This window comes from Vicugna pacos, chromosome 9, assembly GCF_048564905.1.
Source record: "Vicugna pacos chromosome 9, VicPac4, whole genome shotgun sequence".
NCBI lineage: Eukaryota > Metazoa > Chordata > Mammalia > Artiodactyla > Camelidae > Vicugna > Vicugna pacos.
In genome coordinates, this window is record NC_132995.1 from 69,607,788 (window position 1) to 69,625,116 (window position 17,329).

At 39.0% G+C, this 17,329-nt stretch overlaps 1 protein-coding gene across 11 annotated transcripts in view; it reads right to left on the minus strand.

Annotated features, from left to right (window-relative positions):
- Window positions 1-17,329, minus strand: part of CDC14A (cell division cycle 14A) — a 145,928-nt gene that overhangs the window by 86,513 nt on the left and 42,086 nt on the right. The gene's annotated exons all lie outside the window — the stretch shown is intronic.

Sequence of the window (17,329 nt, forward strand, 5' to 3'; positions counted from 1 at the left end):
ACAGGTAAGAGCATTAGAAAACATGTTGGCTTGGCTCTTAACATCAAGAATAGTTATATCCCTCTGGTGCAGCACAATAAACTACTCTTCGACCAAGAACAAACAAAAACGAGCTCTTAAAACCAGTAAACGACTTCTGTTTAGTCATTCTGACTAAATAATACACGCCAGGAGCTATATCAGGTACTGGCACCTCTCTCAGCAGAATTCGCATTCTTGTCGGGCAAAAAAATAACTAACAAAAATAAATCCAATCTGAGATAAGTGCTGAAAAGGAAATAAACAGAGTCCTGGAAAGAGAATAGACTTACTCAGTACCCTGAAGTAAAGTCGTCAGGGAGGGGTCTCTGGGAGCCACGGAGGGTGGGGTGTGCAGGAGGAGCACACAGGAATGGCTAAGGAAAAGGGGGAACGAGAGGGGCTGGGGTCCCTGCCGGGGGCGAGAGCGTGGCGAGTCCCGCAGAGGAAGACGGTGTGGGTGTGGCTGGGGCGGGGCAGGAAGGGCGGGGCAGGAAGGGCGGGGCAGGAAGGGCGGGGCAGGAAGGGCGGGGCAGGAAGGGCGGGGCAGGCCGTGGTCCGACTGCGAAGAGCAAGGCAACCAGGAGGAGAGCTTGGTTTTATTCTAAGTGCAGCTGAATGTTTTAATTCTCAGACAAGAGCACTGATCCTTTTCCTTTATAGTATGATTCAAATTCAATCCCTAAAATCCTTTCTACCTAGAATTAATGACATTATGTCCTTAATATGTCCCAACATCAAAACCCTATGCATTTCAACAAGAATGGCCGAGTCCACTTCTTAAAAAGTAGGGTTTTCCTCTTCTGCTTACAAAGTTTCTGTAAGCTGTTCCACTGGCAATATTACATGGATTTAATTATTAATAATTTCAGGACTAGAAAACATCTCAACCCTCTAAAGAAAGAAAACTAATATAAATACAGAAAAAATACTTCTAACTTTAAGAAGAAAGCTCCATATTCTTTTGACAAGTAAACATGAAGGTCTGATAAAGCACACATCAAACAAAGCGAATTGAATATGAAACAAAAACAGCCCAGAAAATGAAACCACAGCAAAAGAAAGATCGAGACATGAGACACAGATTCCACAGAGAACCACATCTCGAGTTGCAGCTCAAATAATTGCAAAAATCCATTTAAACCAACCCGAGCTTTAAAGACCGTTTTCAGTCACCAATATTAAAACAGGACTTCGTTGTTCCCTAATGGGCAGGTTACATAATACACTGAACAGAGTTGGTTATAATACAGTGATTTTTCAAGCCTAAGGATGCAGCAGTATTTGAAAATTGACTACTCCTGTTAAAAGGGAAAGCTGCTTGCAGCAAGCTCCTGTGTTTGGATTAGATAATTAAAGCTTATACAACCCCCTTTGGAAAGCAAAAATACATTTCCCTCCTCAGGAGCAATTACATTAATTCCCTTTAATTCTGAGGCAGTCATTCTGCAGGAGGGAGGCAACAGCCCACAGGAAAGACTTCTCTAGACTGGTTACCCCACTGGGTTTTGCTACTCATCTTACCCGCATGACTTAGCACACATGACCCATGTTCTCACACTGTAAGATGAGAGTCTTTGTTTTTATTTTTATCCCAGTGCTAAATTATTAATAAGTGCAAAGTGAAACCCAACAGAGGCCATCTAAATTCCAGCAAGATTCCAGGGGCAGGTAAATGCATTGTCCTTTTACAACCTGACAATAGGTACTCGGGAGAGAGGTGAAGTGTCTATTAAGTGAGTGCATTACTGAATGCGTGCATGCTGGTCATGAAAATAACCCAATTCCAGCTTTCCAGGAGAAGAAATGTCATGGACTCTTATACCCAATCTTCTCAGATATGTCTCCTATTCAAAAAAGAGAAAGACAGACAGACAGACAAACTAGGCCTGATTAGAGCTCAAAGAAAACAACTTTTAAGCCTGTGCTGTTGAGGGACCTAAAGCTCAGAAAGATCAGGAGCTTCCCAAACTCGCATTGCTGCTCTGTGACAAAGTTAGAATTCGAACACAGATCTGACTGCAAAGCCCACACAGCACATCTGCTTGAAAGCAGAGATGTAGACAATGGAAGCAGAACTGGGGTGGGCAGGAGGAGATTCCTACTCTTCCAATTCCTAAATGCCATTACCCTTGACTTTTTTGGGGGGAGGGGGGATTTCTTTTCTTTTTTTAAAAAATTTTTATTGAAGTGCAGTTGATTTACAATGTTGGTTTCAGGTGTACAGCAAAGTGTTTCAGTTATACGTATACATATATATATTTTTTCTTTTCAAATTCTTTTCTATGTTATTACAAGAAATTGAATATAGTTCCTTGTGCTATACAGTAGGTCCTTGTTGTTAATTTATTTTGTATATAGTAATGTTACATTTGACTTTCAAAATTAAGTGACTTTAAACTGTTACCAGTAGTTGTGCCTGAGGAATAGGGCTGGGGGAGGATCAGAAGGAGGAAGGAGGACTTTCTACTTTATATTTTATACTATCTGCATGTTTCTTGTATTTTTTACTAACATGCATTAATTTGTTTTTTTAATGTGTATTAATTTGTTTTTAACTTATTTCATAACTAAATCAGTTATAAAATATTAAATGTGTATTCGTCTTAAAAATAAAATCTACATTTAATTAACACTCATAAATTTGCTACCAGATATACTAATACTTCTAAAAATATTTTCTGAATCAAATTAATTTAAAAGCACCATTTAAATACCCTGATTTTCCTTTTCTGCTTCTCAGGAAAAAAATAACATGCTGTCTACTCTTCTCACTAGGTATTAGCATATATAAACCCAAACCGGAAGAATCGTCCCCAACTTTTGATTGATAAAACTTAACAAAAGTTTTCTGTATAGTGCTTGGTTTATCACGCCAATTTATCCCTGAAATAGTGGGTATCTGTACTGCTCTTATAAAATTGTCCTACTCTTTGCTAGGAAATCCTATAAACCTTCTCAACAGAATAGCATTTGACATATATGTTCTTACTTTTAACTAACTAGGAGTCAGTCAATTAAAGTGATTTTTCTCCTGCTTAATTAACTTTGATGCCAGGTACCAAGGACCAAAACAACTCTTTTAACTTTTAATAAAAGATTCTTAAAGAGCCAACATTCTAACATATATATTACCAATAGCTATGAGTCTTATTTAACAATAATTAAAATTACAGTACTACAAACTAGTATAACATCTATTATTTACCAATAAGCCAATGTCTCCCAAACTTCAATTAATCATCATCAACTTGCTCAACTTCTGCCACTACATGCATGTGTTACTATTCTCTTTAAACAGACATACTCTCTTAACTTACATCAATTTATTCTGAAGTGTTTTATATCATTGCTATAATGGAAAACCAGTATCACTTGCCATTGAGTCCACACATAAAAGAATTTTAAAATACATAACTCTAAAAATTTTTAAATGTTTGTGCAGAGTAATTGCCATATAAGTGTGGGTTCATTTCTGGACTCTATGCTGTTCTGTGGATCATGTATGTGTCTGTTTTTGTGCCAGTACTGTGCTGTTTTAATGACTGCAGCTCTGTAATATAGTTTGAAATCAGGGAGCATGATTCCTCTAACTTTGTTCTTTCTCAAGATCGTTTTGTGTTTCCATACATATTTTATAATTATTTGTTTTAGTTCTGTGAAAAATGCCATTGGGCAATTAATCTTTGACAAAGCAGGCAAGGATATACAACATGGGGAAGTTATCCCCTTCAGTAAACTGTGTTGGGAAAACTGAACAGTTACATGCAAAAGAATCCAACTGGACTACTCTCTCACACCATGCACAACCATAAATTCAAAATGGATTAAAGACTTAAATGTAAGACCTGAAACCACAAAACTTCTAGAAGAAAACATAGGCAGTGTTCTCTTTTACATCAGTCTTAATAGTAGTTTTTAGGATATGCACCCTCAGGCAAGGGAAGCAAAAGCAAAAATAAATGGGACTACTTCAAACTAAAAAGCTTTTGCACAGCAAAGAAAACTATCAGCAAAACAAAAGGGCCACCTACTGAATGGGAGAAGATATTTGCAAATGACATGTCTGATAAGGAGTTAATGTTAAAATAGACAAAGAACTCATACAACTCAATATCAAGAAAACAAACAGCCCAATTAAAAAATGGGCCAAAGATCTGTAAAGATATTTTTCCAAAGAAGACATACAGATACCCAACAGGCACATAAAAAGATGCTCCACATCACTAATCATCAGGGAATGCAAATTTCAGAGGTAAAGGGGGTGAGGGGAAGAAACAGGTGAGGGAAATAAAGAGACACAAACTTCCAGCTGCAGAATAAATGAGTCATGGGTATGAAATGTACAGTGTGGGGAACAGAGTCAATAAATATGTAGTATCTTTGTATGGTGACACATCGTAACTAGGTTTATCATGGTGATAATTTTGAAATGTACACAAATACTAAATATCATGTAACAAGAACTAACATAGTGTTGTAGGCCATCTTCAAAACAAACAAACAAATTCATATTAAAAGAGATCAGATCTGTGGTCACCAGAGGTGGGGGTTCAGGGGAGGGGAAACCAGATGAAGGAGTCAAAAGATACAAACTTCCACTTATAAGATAAATAAGGACTAAGGATGTCATGTACAATGATAAATATAATTAGCACCATTCTATGTTACATATGAAGTTGTTAAGAGAGTAAATCCTAAGAATTCTCACAAAAAAAATTCCTCCTATTTCTTGAATTTTGTATCTATATGAGATGATGGATGTTCACTAAACTTACAGTGATAATCATTTCGTAATGCATGTAAGTCAAATCATTATGTTGTACGCCTTAAACTTATACAGCGCCGTATTTCAATTATACCTCAATAAAATTGGAAGAAAAAGTAAGATAAAACAAAAAACGTGCACACTACACACTGAGAAACAATGAAACAAATATCGAGTCTGGACTAATTTTTTAGAACAGCAGACCAAACTGGTATGGTAAATAAAAGCTTCCTAGAATTAATCTGCATATACTTCCAAACCATTTCTTTAAACTAAATCTGATGGTCATTCAATCCTGAAAGCCTGTCAAAAAATAATGTATGTGAATTTCAGAAGCAGTGTGGAATTTGCCACTATATTTCTCTACTCAGATCATTTAATCTCTCTGCTACACAATGGATGACTCTTTAAACAACAGATGGCTTAATATAGAAGTCTAAACCAGACTCTGAGTCATGAATTTGCCAATGGTCTTTCCCTGGGGACATTTCCCTCAGCTTTGACCATGTTTTTAGCTTTCTTTTCAGGTGTTATTTCCACAAAAAAAGCCAAAGCACGACTCACACAAACACACACACACACACACACACACACACACACACACACACACGCGCGCGTAATGTATTTTAAAACAAAGCCTGAACCCTTGTGTTAATTATATTTATATTTTGTGATCTGGAAAGTGAAGATACTCTTGAAGATTTGATTTGGCCATCTGAGAGAGTATTCTTCAATTTTGGCATTTGATTTCCTGTTATTTAGTATTTTTACTTGTTTATGAAAGAGGAAACAAATGCTGAGAACAGCCTTTCCCAGTCAGGTACTGCCACAGGAACACTGATAGAGAGCTGTGAAGTCAGCACTCCCACCACTTCTGGGGAGAAAAGGAAAGGATACAAATATCTTCCCAAATTTTACAAAACCACCACTGGATCTCTCCAAAGACCTTGAGGGAGGGACCCGAGCCGGTGAGGGGCCCTGAGTTTTAAGTTTAAGGTACAACGAGTGCATCCACCCCAGAGGGTTAACTCAGCTTATTTAACAATTAGTAAGTGAGTCTTCTGAAATGTGTCACTACTTTAGTGGTAATGCCCAGCGGAGCCAGTGAAATTAATTTTCTGAGCCCAGTTACAGGAAAGCATCAGATGAGGCATGTAGAGACAATTTTTCTATAATGTGCTAAAAGAGAAAGAAACAGACTGATTTCAAACAGAATAGCTCTGGATCAAATGATTTGTTTTAGCTTATAGAAAGTGTTTCCAGACGCAAGGCATCCTACCTGACCCAGACACTCACTCTCCCACTCCCCCGTATCTGTTCTGAGGCTACACTCAGCTACTCTGGACACGTGATAAAAGGCAGGAAGCAGGAGGTGGGACAGAACACAGTCACCAAAGATCAACTTGGATTTACTTAACGCTCACAACCTGCATAGGCACCTGCACACATACAAGGTCACGGGGAAAGTCTGCAATGTCGTCCTCAAGGTACTTAAAGATATGGATGACAAGGGCTCTAAAGCGGGCTGGGGAATGGTCCACACAGGGACTGGACTCCACTGGAGCCTCCCCTGCATCACGGTGGCACTGATGGCCGCCTCCTCCCCTTTCTTGGCACCACGGCGCTAAGTCACTTTGGCCGGGCAGCCTTCTTTGGCTCCTGCCTTATGTTCTCAAAGCCCCTGCCTTTCTCCAAACTCTCCCCCTGGTTTGTCATCACACCGTTCTGAGGTTATTTTAGCCTGTCTCCCTGGCTAGACTGTAACTGAGAGCATGATTTTGGTCTCTTCCGTCTCTGCAGGACTCAACCACTGTGCCTGACACACAGCCCACACTCAAAAAATGTTGGACGGCTGTGTGAACAAATAGTAGAGAGAGAGAGAGAGAGAACAAGCATGCCATGGTCACAGAATATCTATCCAGAGATCACCTGCCCGGAGAGCAGGTGACAGAGTGTCGTGGTCAGGTGCCGCCCCGAGTCCACAGCCAAGATGCCTGGGTTCAAACCCAGACCCTTCACCTCTGAGCTGTATCACGTTAACTCTCTGTGCCTCCATCTCCTTACCTGTGAAGAGGGGATAATACTGTAATTGCCTCATCAGGCCGTTGATGGAGAAGATTAAGTCAATTAATAATACACGTAAAGTGCTCAGAATTGTATCTGGCACATCGCTCTTCTGTTAAGGGACCACAGGAAACATAAACTTCGGTCCCACACTTTGACTGGACCCACAACTGCTGTTATTTCTGACAGCTTAGCCCTAAGGCCTATCTATGCATACAAACATCAGATCGTGAGGTCGGAGACGTCCCTCATGATTGCAATATACCAAAACCAGCCCACACACACCATCGTTCAGTCCAACCCTCTCATTTGAATATACAGATCTTGGTCCTGCTCTCAGTTCTGCCTGTTCAAACGGCCTCCTGAGTCTCCTGGTACCTCAGCACCAACAACCATAAAATAAAGGCACTGGCTCCTGTCTTAACAATCTGTTGTTAAAGTATCAGAAGACGGCTGAGGTGACCCGCGGCTCTCTCCAACAAAGCACATGTGACCAGAAGAGTTGACACTGTGTTCATTTTTCCTTATGTGAACTTCTCACGAACAGAAGAGTAAGATTACCAGGCTGGGTTTGTTTTTAGGGGAGGAAAGCGATTATCAGTTACCTACAAAAAAGAAATCACAGAAGTCCATGGAATGGACTATAAAAACACACTATCAGGTGAGAAACCCTGCAAAGAACTGAAACATAAACCTTTTAAAGTCTCTTCCTTGGCTCCCAAGACTTTGATTCTTAGACTTCTTAAGTGTCAGGGCACTTAATTTATGAACTGCTTTTTCCTGAAGACAACACTAACTCTTATTTGTCACACACAAGCACAAACAAAATGCTTAATTTTTTTTTTATTTTTAGCAACATTTTTCTTCCTAATCATTTCCTCCCATTATAACCAGTGACTGAGAAAACAATATCTGCATTCAACTTTAAAATAAAATTTAAAAATAGGAAAAAGGCATTTATCAAATGCACCACTGATTCCACTTTTGTTCTAATTGCTTACGGAAATAAAAATGTTCAGTGTTAAACATTCACAATCTAGAAAGGCAAGTCTAATTACAAAGCAGAAATGTAACTGTGTATTTAAAACAACTTGCATTATTGAGTCTATTTTAAGTTTATTCTCCTGGTCTAATTAAAGCAGAACAAGAATGAATGCATCTTGCCTCATGCAGTCTTTTAACACGTTGTAAAAGAAGGTAAGTCATTCTTCCTGTTCTTCAAGTTCTGAGTCTATTGTAAACCACAGATTACAAGGCCTGCAGAGGACAAGACAATGCATCTGCGTAACAAATATGGAGACAACGCTAATTACAGAAGTAAGGCAGAGCCTGATGTCAGGTCTCTATTTCCATTGCTTACTTCTGCCCTAAAAATACCTAACAATCATCTGGCATCCTCATGAGAACGAGGTCGAGAAGTGACTGTGTCTTTTGGTTCAGGCGATGTCTGCTCTCATGTGTCATCTCTTCACATTTTCATTTGAATTTGAGATTTTCTACACAGTGACTAAGCAGTGGACTTTATTCTATCTATGTGAAAGTTAGTTTAACATAGAAATACTCTCTCCATCACTCTCATGGGGGTAAATTAGAGTAAAACCCGTGGGAGCTCTTTGATGGGCAATTTAGGAAAATTGCAGACAACAGCAGCCATGTGTATCTTCCCGTCTAATTTGATGGAAACTAGGATTTTCATAATCAGCCTGAAAAGATGTCCTTCCAGAACTGACAGCTACAGCCAGGACAAATACACATCTCTTGCAAGCAATGTCTCAGTAGCACAGCCTTCTCCTGCCCGAGGAGAGCTCATGCTCCAAAACAGATACTGCTGAGCTGGCTGGCTCTCATTGAACTAGCCCAGCCCTTACTAAGCAAACCAAGGAAGCACTGAGCCAATATTCTCAGCACACAGAAGTCTAAAGGGACCCTTTAAAGCAGAAAAGGAGAAAATATTTGGTCCCAAGAAGACCTGCGCCCCTAGTCTCACACCAGCTGTGCATAAGTCTATGTTACGACACACAGGCAAACGTGACCCTGTACAACATCTATCACTCATCATCAGAAGGCAGTCTCTGCAGAAAACACAGAAAATGGACTCGCTCCAGATTATCATTTGGATAATACATGCTCTCAAGTGGAATGGTTTCACATCAAAAACTCCTCATGCTGAGTTTCACTGCTGACTTCTGGATATGGTATGAGTTTCATTTCATAAAGCCTTTCAAATTAAGAAAGAAAGTTAAAAGAAGTGAGAAGAGTGTGTTCTTCAAACCAAGGACTGAAATGATCAAGCAAGAACCATAACTTCATTTATGGTGAAGGTGCAGATGACAGATCCACTATCATAGACCAAGAATTACTGTTTAAATCCTTTTAACACCTGTGACCAATTATAGGCAATCCTCAACTTGCAAATGAATTCTATTCCAAAAGCTTACTTGTAAAAGCTAATATTTAGATTTCTGGAAGTCATTTCCCAAAGATAAACCCTTCTGGTTGTTAGTTTCATAGGCTAGACCGAAAATGATAATACGTTCCCTCTTATCATTAAAATCAGATATCTAAAATAAAAAGTAGTAGAAAACATTATTTCAAAAGCTAAAAACTAAAACAAAATAATTAAATACATGATCCTGCTTTTAAAATTATCTTCCTTCAGTGCTAATAGCTGAGGAAAAGCCAGATTGGGAAAACACGAGGACAGCAATGAACACGTTTACACTGACTCTAAAGTGAGCCCTGAATTATTTCAGCTGTTTGACTGGCACTTTATTATATCTAATTCCACTTCAAAATGCATAGCTTTCTTCAGTATTGGGCATTATGATTATGACTGGTCTCAAATCTTGAGGCAACGGAAGGCAAGGCAAATACAAGAAGAATAAGATTTTCTTGATGTAATTTAGAGCGAAGTAACTGAAATGAAAAGTAAACAAGACAGGTCAGAAACTTTCTGGACATACACAAGAGAAAGATGGCCAAACTTGCCAGGTATGGAACCCCTCACCTCAGGTGGGAGAGTAATGAGATCAAAGTGTGGCTCCCTTCCCATGATTATGGCAACTACAGCAACCTAAGATCTCCTAGGAGGGGGGAAGGAGGTGGACCAGACAATCCATTGTATTCATTTTCGTAGCTAACTAGAGCATGCACCTGAGGGACCAAAAACAAAAAGGCTTTTTCCTTTTTGAATATAGTCATCTTACTCTTTTTCAAGCTGAAGATGTTTGTAGGTTAGATGTTATCCAAATTTCTAAGATAGAAGCCATACAACATGTGAGCTAAATCTCAGCTCTAGAATCTCATAGTAACTCGTAAGCCTCTCTTCCTTGAATTGACTCAAGAATAGAAAACCAACAATGAACACAAACAAGGAACTGGTTGTTCTCTTCCAGTATTTACAAAGACTTGTTGCTTAGAGAAAGCAGGAGAAACAAGAGCTTTGCCCACCAGCCAGGTGTTTGCAGAGAGGACTCTATGGCAATTTTACTGTGTGTTAGCCCAAACTGTTCAAATATATGCCACGTGACAGATGTATCCTTCAAGAAATAATAGGATTTATAGTTCTTAAATGTATATACATTTTTTAAGAAGTAGCCACATTCCCTAAATACTTTCGTTTACAAAGTTCACAAATAGTACAACTGAAACAAGAGAAAGAAACTTTAACTGAAATAAAAGTAACTTAAATCCAAACCACAGAGCTATTGCACACATATCCAAACTGTAATACACAGGAAGCCCATCCACCTTCCCTGCAGCTACTGGAAATTTCCCTCCTCTTCTGGCTCACTACTATAGGCAGACCTCACTACTTCCAGAAAACGCCCCTTTTCACCCCAGCAATTTCTCACCCCCTTCCTTTGATCAGCAGCAAGACTTTCAAAGAAAATGAAGAAGAGGGAGAAGAAAGAAAAAGGAGATGAGCAGAGAATTCTTCACAGTTCTACACACAGGTGATTCATTTCTTCACTCAGCAGTTACTGGTACCAGGCACCATGGATAAGACCAAGAACAAGGCAAATACACCCCTGACCTGATAAAGCACTCTTGTATGTTACTTCAGATCTTCCTAGCCCAGGGATCCCAACTTCAATACCTTCAGATATTCCTCAGAAAAACCTTTAAAGCTGTTTAAACTATAGACATCTTGATTTCTCCCCCGAGATTCTGATTAGCCAGATATGCCAGGTCTGGCCCATGGGTATTTCTGATACCTAGTTGTATTTGAAAATCAGTATTAGAAATTTTATCCTTTTAGAAGTCAGAAGGCTCAGTGCCTAAATTATGTCACAGAACTACAAATATATATTATTCCCTTAGCTTTAAGTGGTAGTTAGCGCAAGAAAGGAAGTCTCCATTCTCAATGAAATTCCAAGGGCACAACAGGCTTTGCGAATGCCCATGACACTATGTGACAAATCCATCTTTTCATTCACGTGTCCACGTGTAGACACTGAGCTATATTCTAGGGATATAAAATGAAGATAGTAGGGAAGGCAGACATGTAAATAATCAGACCGTTATGGCCCAGCAGCATGAGAGAAATACAAAACAGAGAGAACTCTAGCATGGAGAGCTTTGGGCAGAGTTCTAGAAGATGGGTTTTAAAAGTCTTTTTAAGAGCAAATCAGATCATTTTAACTCTCTAACAGTTTCCCATGTTATGGAGAATAAAATCCAAACTCTCCCCCCCACATACAAGCCCTGGCAGAGACCTCACATCTCATCTGCTGCATCAGCCTCTCCACCTCTGTGCCCCAGCCACGTCGGCTTTCCTTGGGACCTCAGTCACACTCAAGCTCATTCCCACCCTACAGCCTCTGTACTTGCGATTGCCTTTGCCTAGAATGTTCTTAGTCTTTATCAGCTTAACTGTCATCACCTCAAAGATGGCTTCTTTGAACTTCCAACGTGCAGCAGCCAGCCAAACGCTAGCACATCACCACACAGCCAGCACTGCTGTCTCGCCCAGCAGAATATACGCTCTACAGGGACAGGGATTTTTTTCTCTTGTTTATCGCTATATCCTTAGAGCCTAGAAGAGCATCCAGCACAGCTGCTCGATAATTATTTGTTGAATGACAGAATGAACAAATGAAGCAGACGGGTGGGGAAAGGTAAAGACTACTTCCTATGAAAATGAATGCAGAGTTTTATTTAACAGTGAAGGCTCCTGAAGACCTCCACATCCTCCTTTTGACTAAACTACCAGGAAATTCATTCTGAAATTTTGAGCTTGAGCAAGTCAGAGCCAGTTTCCGTTACATGTAACCAAAAAAACCCCAGTTATTACAATATTGCTATTCTATATACTAGCCAATTGAGAAAAAAAAGGAGGAGGGAGGCGGAAGGGAGGAAGGAAACAAAGCAACAGGAAAGACATGATCAGAAACAGAGGAAGGAGAAAGAAGTGAAAATTGTAGGGGAAAAACAAAGATGAAGATGGAGAGTTGTACAGGGATAACGAGGAGTGTGTATGAGTAACAGGCGTGAAGGAAAGCCAAGAGCAAAGTGTGAGAAAAGAGGGAACGTGGTGTTAACTGGGAATGCAAGTGTCTACATAGGAGGGGGACTGGAAGAACCGGAATGCCAATGATATAGGGGAGTTCTTGTACCCTCTGTTCTGCCTCTTGTGACGAGTTACGTAATCTCTCTGGGTCTCTTAGTACAATGAGGCAGAGGAGAAGAGAAAGGTAGGGGTGGGCAGGCAGGGCAAGGAGAGATCCTATCTGAGGTCTTTCTGTTTCTGTAACTTAGTGGAGAATCACTGTATTCAGCTCCACCATAGCAATTCTTCAGAGAAATTACTCTCCAGATTGCTAGAGTAGACATCGTAAAAGCCAGAGACACTCCTTCCTTCATCTCTTCCTGCAGTCTTTGTATTAAACCCAAGGTCTAGGTCAACTACTACTGTTCCTTAAAAAAAAAAAAAAAGTCAAATAGAGCTTATCAAGGAAATCCAGTTGCCCACATTCCGGGTAAATCCCCCAAATTTTAATTGTAATAGAAGGATCTTAATCATCAACTGCTATCTGACTTCCTCTTCCATGAATTCAGAAGTAAAATAGTGTCATCAGGCAATATACAAATATAAAATTTAATATCTAGTAGATTTTTTTAAACTTTGTGGTAATAATATCATAGGATATCCTAAAAGTTGTTGTTTTGAATTCATACATCTGACTTAGAGACAAGAAAACAAAATGATTTTAGAAACTATTTTAAAATGTTAACCACATACTGTCACTATTTCCATTATTTCACAGGTATGTTTCCAGGAAAACAATAAACCTTAAAATTTGGCTCCTGGCAAAACATGCAGCTTGCAGCCTAACCTACAACTCACTTGCAAATACTGAGAATTTTCTCAAAATTTCAGACATTTCTGAAGGGAACATAAATAGTTGACTACATTCAAACTAATGGGATTCAAGGCTTTCCCAACTCCAAGGCAGGCCAAACCCTGCAATGCTATTAGGAGATGTACCGCTTAACCCTGAATTCTTTGTACAGGATGGGTCCATTCCCATAGGTTTTAAGGAGCAGTGAAAAGCCCTGCAGCCGAGACCTGGGTTACAGAAGCCAAGGGCAGGACCTGGGGTGGTGGGAGCGGTGTGATGAAGACCTTGAGCTTGGAGTCTGTCTGCATCATTTCTTACACACCGGTAACACCAGATCAGTCCCCACTGGGGGTCCAAACTCCCTCCAGGGCTGTTTCCTGTCTCGTTTGTTCCTTATTCCTTTGAACAGCATAGTCAGGCACTATGTGAGGTGCTGAGAATGCAAACGTGAGTAACAGTCATTCCTTTACTCAAGGAGCTCATTCTAGTAGATTACACTGCACATCATCAATTGCAGGACAAGGTGAGGAAAGCTCTAACTGAGCCAGGTTCTGGGTCAGAGAATAAGAAATGACAAAATAGACAGTTGGAGAGTAAGGAGAGGGACGGACCAATTATGGAAAAAAACAGTAGGAAAAGTTTCTCTGAGAAAGGAATTATGGGGTTTTTTTTTCAATTAACTTACAAATTTCCCAAAGTAGGCCTCACTAAATGACTCACACACCCACTCACCAAAGAACTGTAAAGTCTGATCATCCTACAGTCGTACCTTCACATGGAAAGGCTTGTCTGTCTGCTCATTAATTTGAAACAATGAACCACAAATGTTACTCCCCTATTAAATAATTCTCTGAGGTACTACAGCAACTCTAGGTATTTCTTTTAGGCTGAAGTGACTTTCCTAGCCCAACTATTTACTTTAACCGGGAATTGGCTGACTAACCACATCCCTGGCTTCAGGTCCTCATCATAGGTCCTGGTTTTCCATAAAGAAAACTCAGAAACCCTTACGAGCATTTATTATGGAAAGTGAGAGCGGGTGGGCACCAGGGAAACAAGGCTGAGGCAGAGGCGCAGGGAGGGCGAGAACTAAGACAGAGGCAGGGGCAGAGCGGTGCTAACGTGGGGACCCAGTAGCCGCCGTGGGCGTGGTCTAAGTTCACTGTCGAAGTGACTATATTCTGGGCACTAAGAGTCTTACGAATAACTCAACACACAGCAACCTCAACAGGAATTGCATTAGCTCCTCCTTTGTCTACAATTTCAGAAAGCACATATGGGAGGGCTTTTCATGTATTAAATCACTGTCCATAATAAAACACAATAGTGTTTTATTCACCGTCTCAAATAGAAAAAAAAAATCTTGAAATAAAATATACATAGATTAAAAGTATGCATTCAAAAGCGCCTTATAAACAGAGGGTCTAAGATTAGACGTTGTCAGGTCAAGAGGACATTACGGACCATCAGCATATAAACCCATACTAGTATCTATCTGCACTGGGGATGTGTCTAAGTGTGAGGCTGTTCTGCCCAGATATTTATACAAAGCTGAACAGAGATGACTCCCACTCACATCAGTGTCAGGTGAGGCCCAGGCAGACATGTACAGACATGTCAACTGTAGACTAACCCAGATGGGCCAGTCACCTGCTGTCACATCAGGCATTGCAAATACATTTCAAGTAACATGATAAAGGCGAATGTCTTCAGGGCTTTGGCTGCCTCTTTTCCAATTATTTTCCATAAAAAATGCATAAAGTTAAATTTTTAATGTGACTGAAAATTTTTTCTAGTATTTTTTTTTGAGCTTTTGAGCTTTTAGTTCTTTGCTGAAAGATATACTGAGAGTACAAGGACAACTGTTAAAAAAATGATTGACAAGTTTTAACAACTACTTTTATGCATAAATAAGAATTTTCCCTTATTGAGAAAAACGGAAATAATTCTAGGGCTAAAATGCAGACTATCGACCATAATACTAATTTCAAATGTTTGTAGCTATTAACAAAGTCCATTTCAGTTCTAAAATTTTAGAGAGCTATGTAAAACATCTTGTATTTACTCAGTAACTTATAAAAAAAATAATGCTTCAAAACATTGTGATTCTTGCTGTTATTTCTATAATTAGTACTGACTTCATAAAGCGCTCCAGCTTTTCAATTACTCCACATTAAACTTTCAAGACTTGTGGAAGATAACTTTATCAAAGTGTTTCTCGACATTACTAATGTTTATCAATTAAACATTCAGTCATTCATGCAAATATTTATTGAGCACTTAGGATGTGTCAGACACTGTTTTAGAAGCTGGGGCTGTCGTGGGGAACAAAACAAAGTTTCTTCCCTTAAAGGGAAAGATAATAAATAAGAAAATAAATGATTCCAAGCACTAAAAAAGTACCTGCCCCTAATTCAGTATATAAATGAAACAAACGGACACAAGTGTATGTCTTTTCAAGACTACTAATAAGATTCAAAAATGTGTAAGCCGCTGTGAGCAGACACAGTATCACCCCTGAAATTTATAGTCCTAAATACAGTCTGTGTGTGTGTGTGTCTGTGTGTGTGCGTGTAGCTCTGAGGGCTTATTTTCAGCACAGAGGAAACTTGTTAACAGGATAATAAAAACATAGAAAAAAAATACTCAAAAGACTTACTCAGTTAAAGTTAAGAAACAAACCTTCCACAAATGAAAAGCAAACAGCTGATTTTTCTAGACCACAGCTAAAGGAGACATGCAAGGAGAGTTGAATAAAAGATAATATTGCTCTACCCATATGCAGAAGACTAACAGAATTTCCAAATTCAAAGAGTTTGAAATTGAAAATGCTGTATGATTTTAGGGAGCCTGACCTGCTTAAAGACACCAAAAATACAAGCCTGTGAGGATAAAGCCCATCTGGCCCATTTACCGGCAATATCACAGTAGCGTTCTTGCCCATCAAACTGTAGAAGGAAGGAACTGCAAACAGGAAATTGCCCTGCCCCAGCCCTGGGCCACTCCTCCCTTCCTCTCCACAATTTCTATAAGCAGAAGCAAATGCTACCTGTTAGGTCTACCGAGAAGCCACAGAGGTTGACAGAACACGGGTAGCTGATATCTGTTTTATTACTATTTTAATAAATATTTAAGGTAAGCACCTTTCATATTTTGAACCAACATTTTTCTTAATAATTTTACCTACATTTTAAGCAATATCAGTTTAACCTATAGTTTTTTTCATGACAATTTAAAGCAGTTCTGAAATTGCAATTTATGGATGAATTGTGAGTTGGAGACTAAGGAAATGAACATGCTTGGTGCAAACAATGAGGACAAAACAAACTCAGAATCAGCTGCCTCAGGTACTATTTTCCAACAGTCTAAACACACACACATTAACCACTTTGAAATAACACTGTTCCAAATACAATTTTCTGTATATTCAGTAGACCACTCAGTGTTAAATAATCAATAGGTCAATTACCAGCAGTTCCAATTAACCATCTTTGTATTCAGTTAGAAGTACTTATTAACACAGCACTTGGTAAGTAACAGAATTTAAGGTACATGGACTCCCTAATTTTTTACAGAAACTTGGCCTGGTGGGTGTGATTTCTAGGGGTCTGCACCTACTGATACAAACTAGACACAGGGAACTGACTTCTTTTTTTAAACCGAGGAAAAAGACTGATAGTCGCTTTTCAACTTCTAATGGTCCAAATACAGTAAACAAATTTTAAAAACACAAACTATTCAAAAAGCTAATAAACCTACAAATAAATCTACAGGAATAATCAACCTGGGTAATAATTTTTAAAATGATATGTAAAACAATAAAATATCATTTTCATCAGTTAAATTTCCAAATCTTTAGTGTTTATACTCATTATGCAAAGGTACATGACTCTGAAGTTTTCAGGTGATACCAAATTTAGTGGAAACTGGCTTAAATATGGTAATATACTTCAAGGGCTAAAGTAATGCTGATTTTTTTTATAATCTATTGATCACTTTTTTGGCAATCTGAAGACAAAAATCCACAAAAAGAAACAATTATAATGTAGAAAGCTGTTTGTCACATTATTAAAAAATTTGAAAGGAATCTAAAATGGTAAACAATAGTATGCTCTCTAAATGGAATGGTATTTGA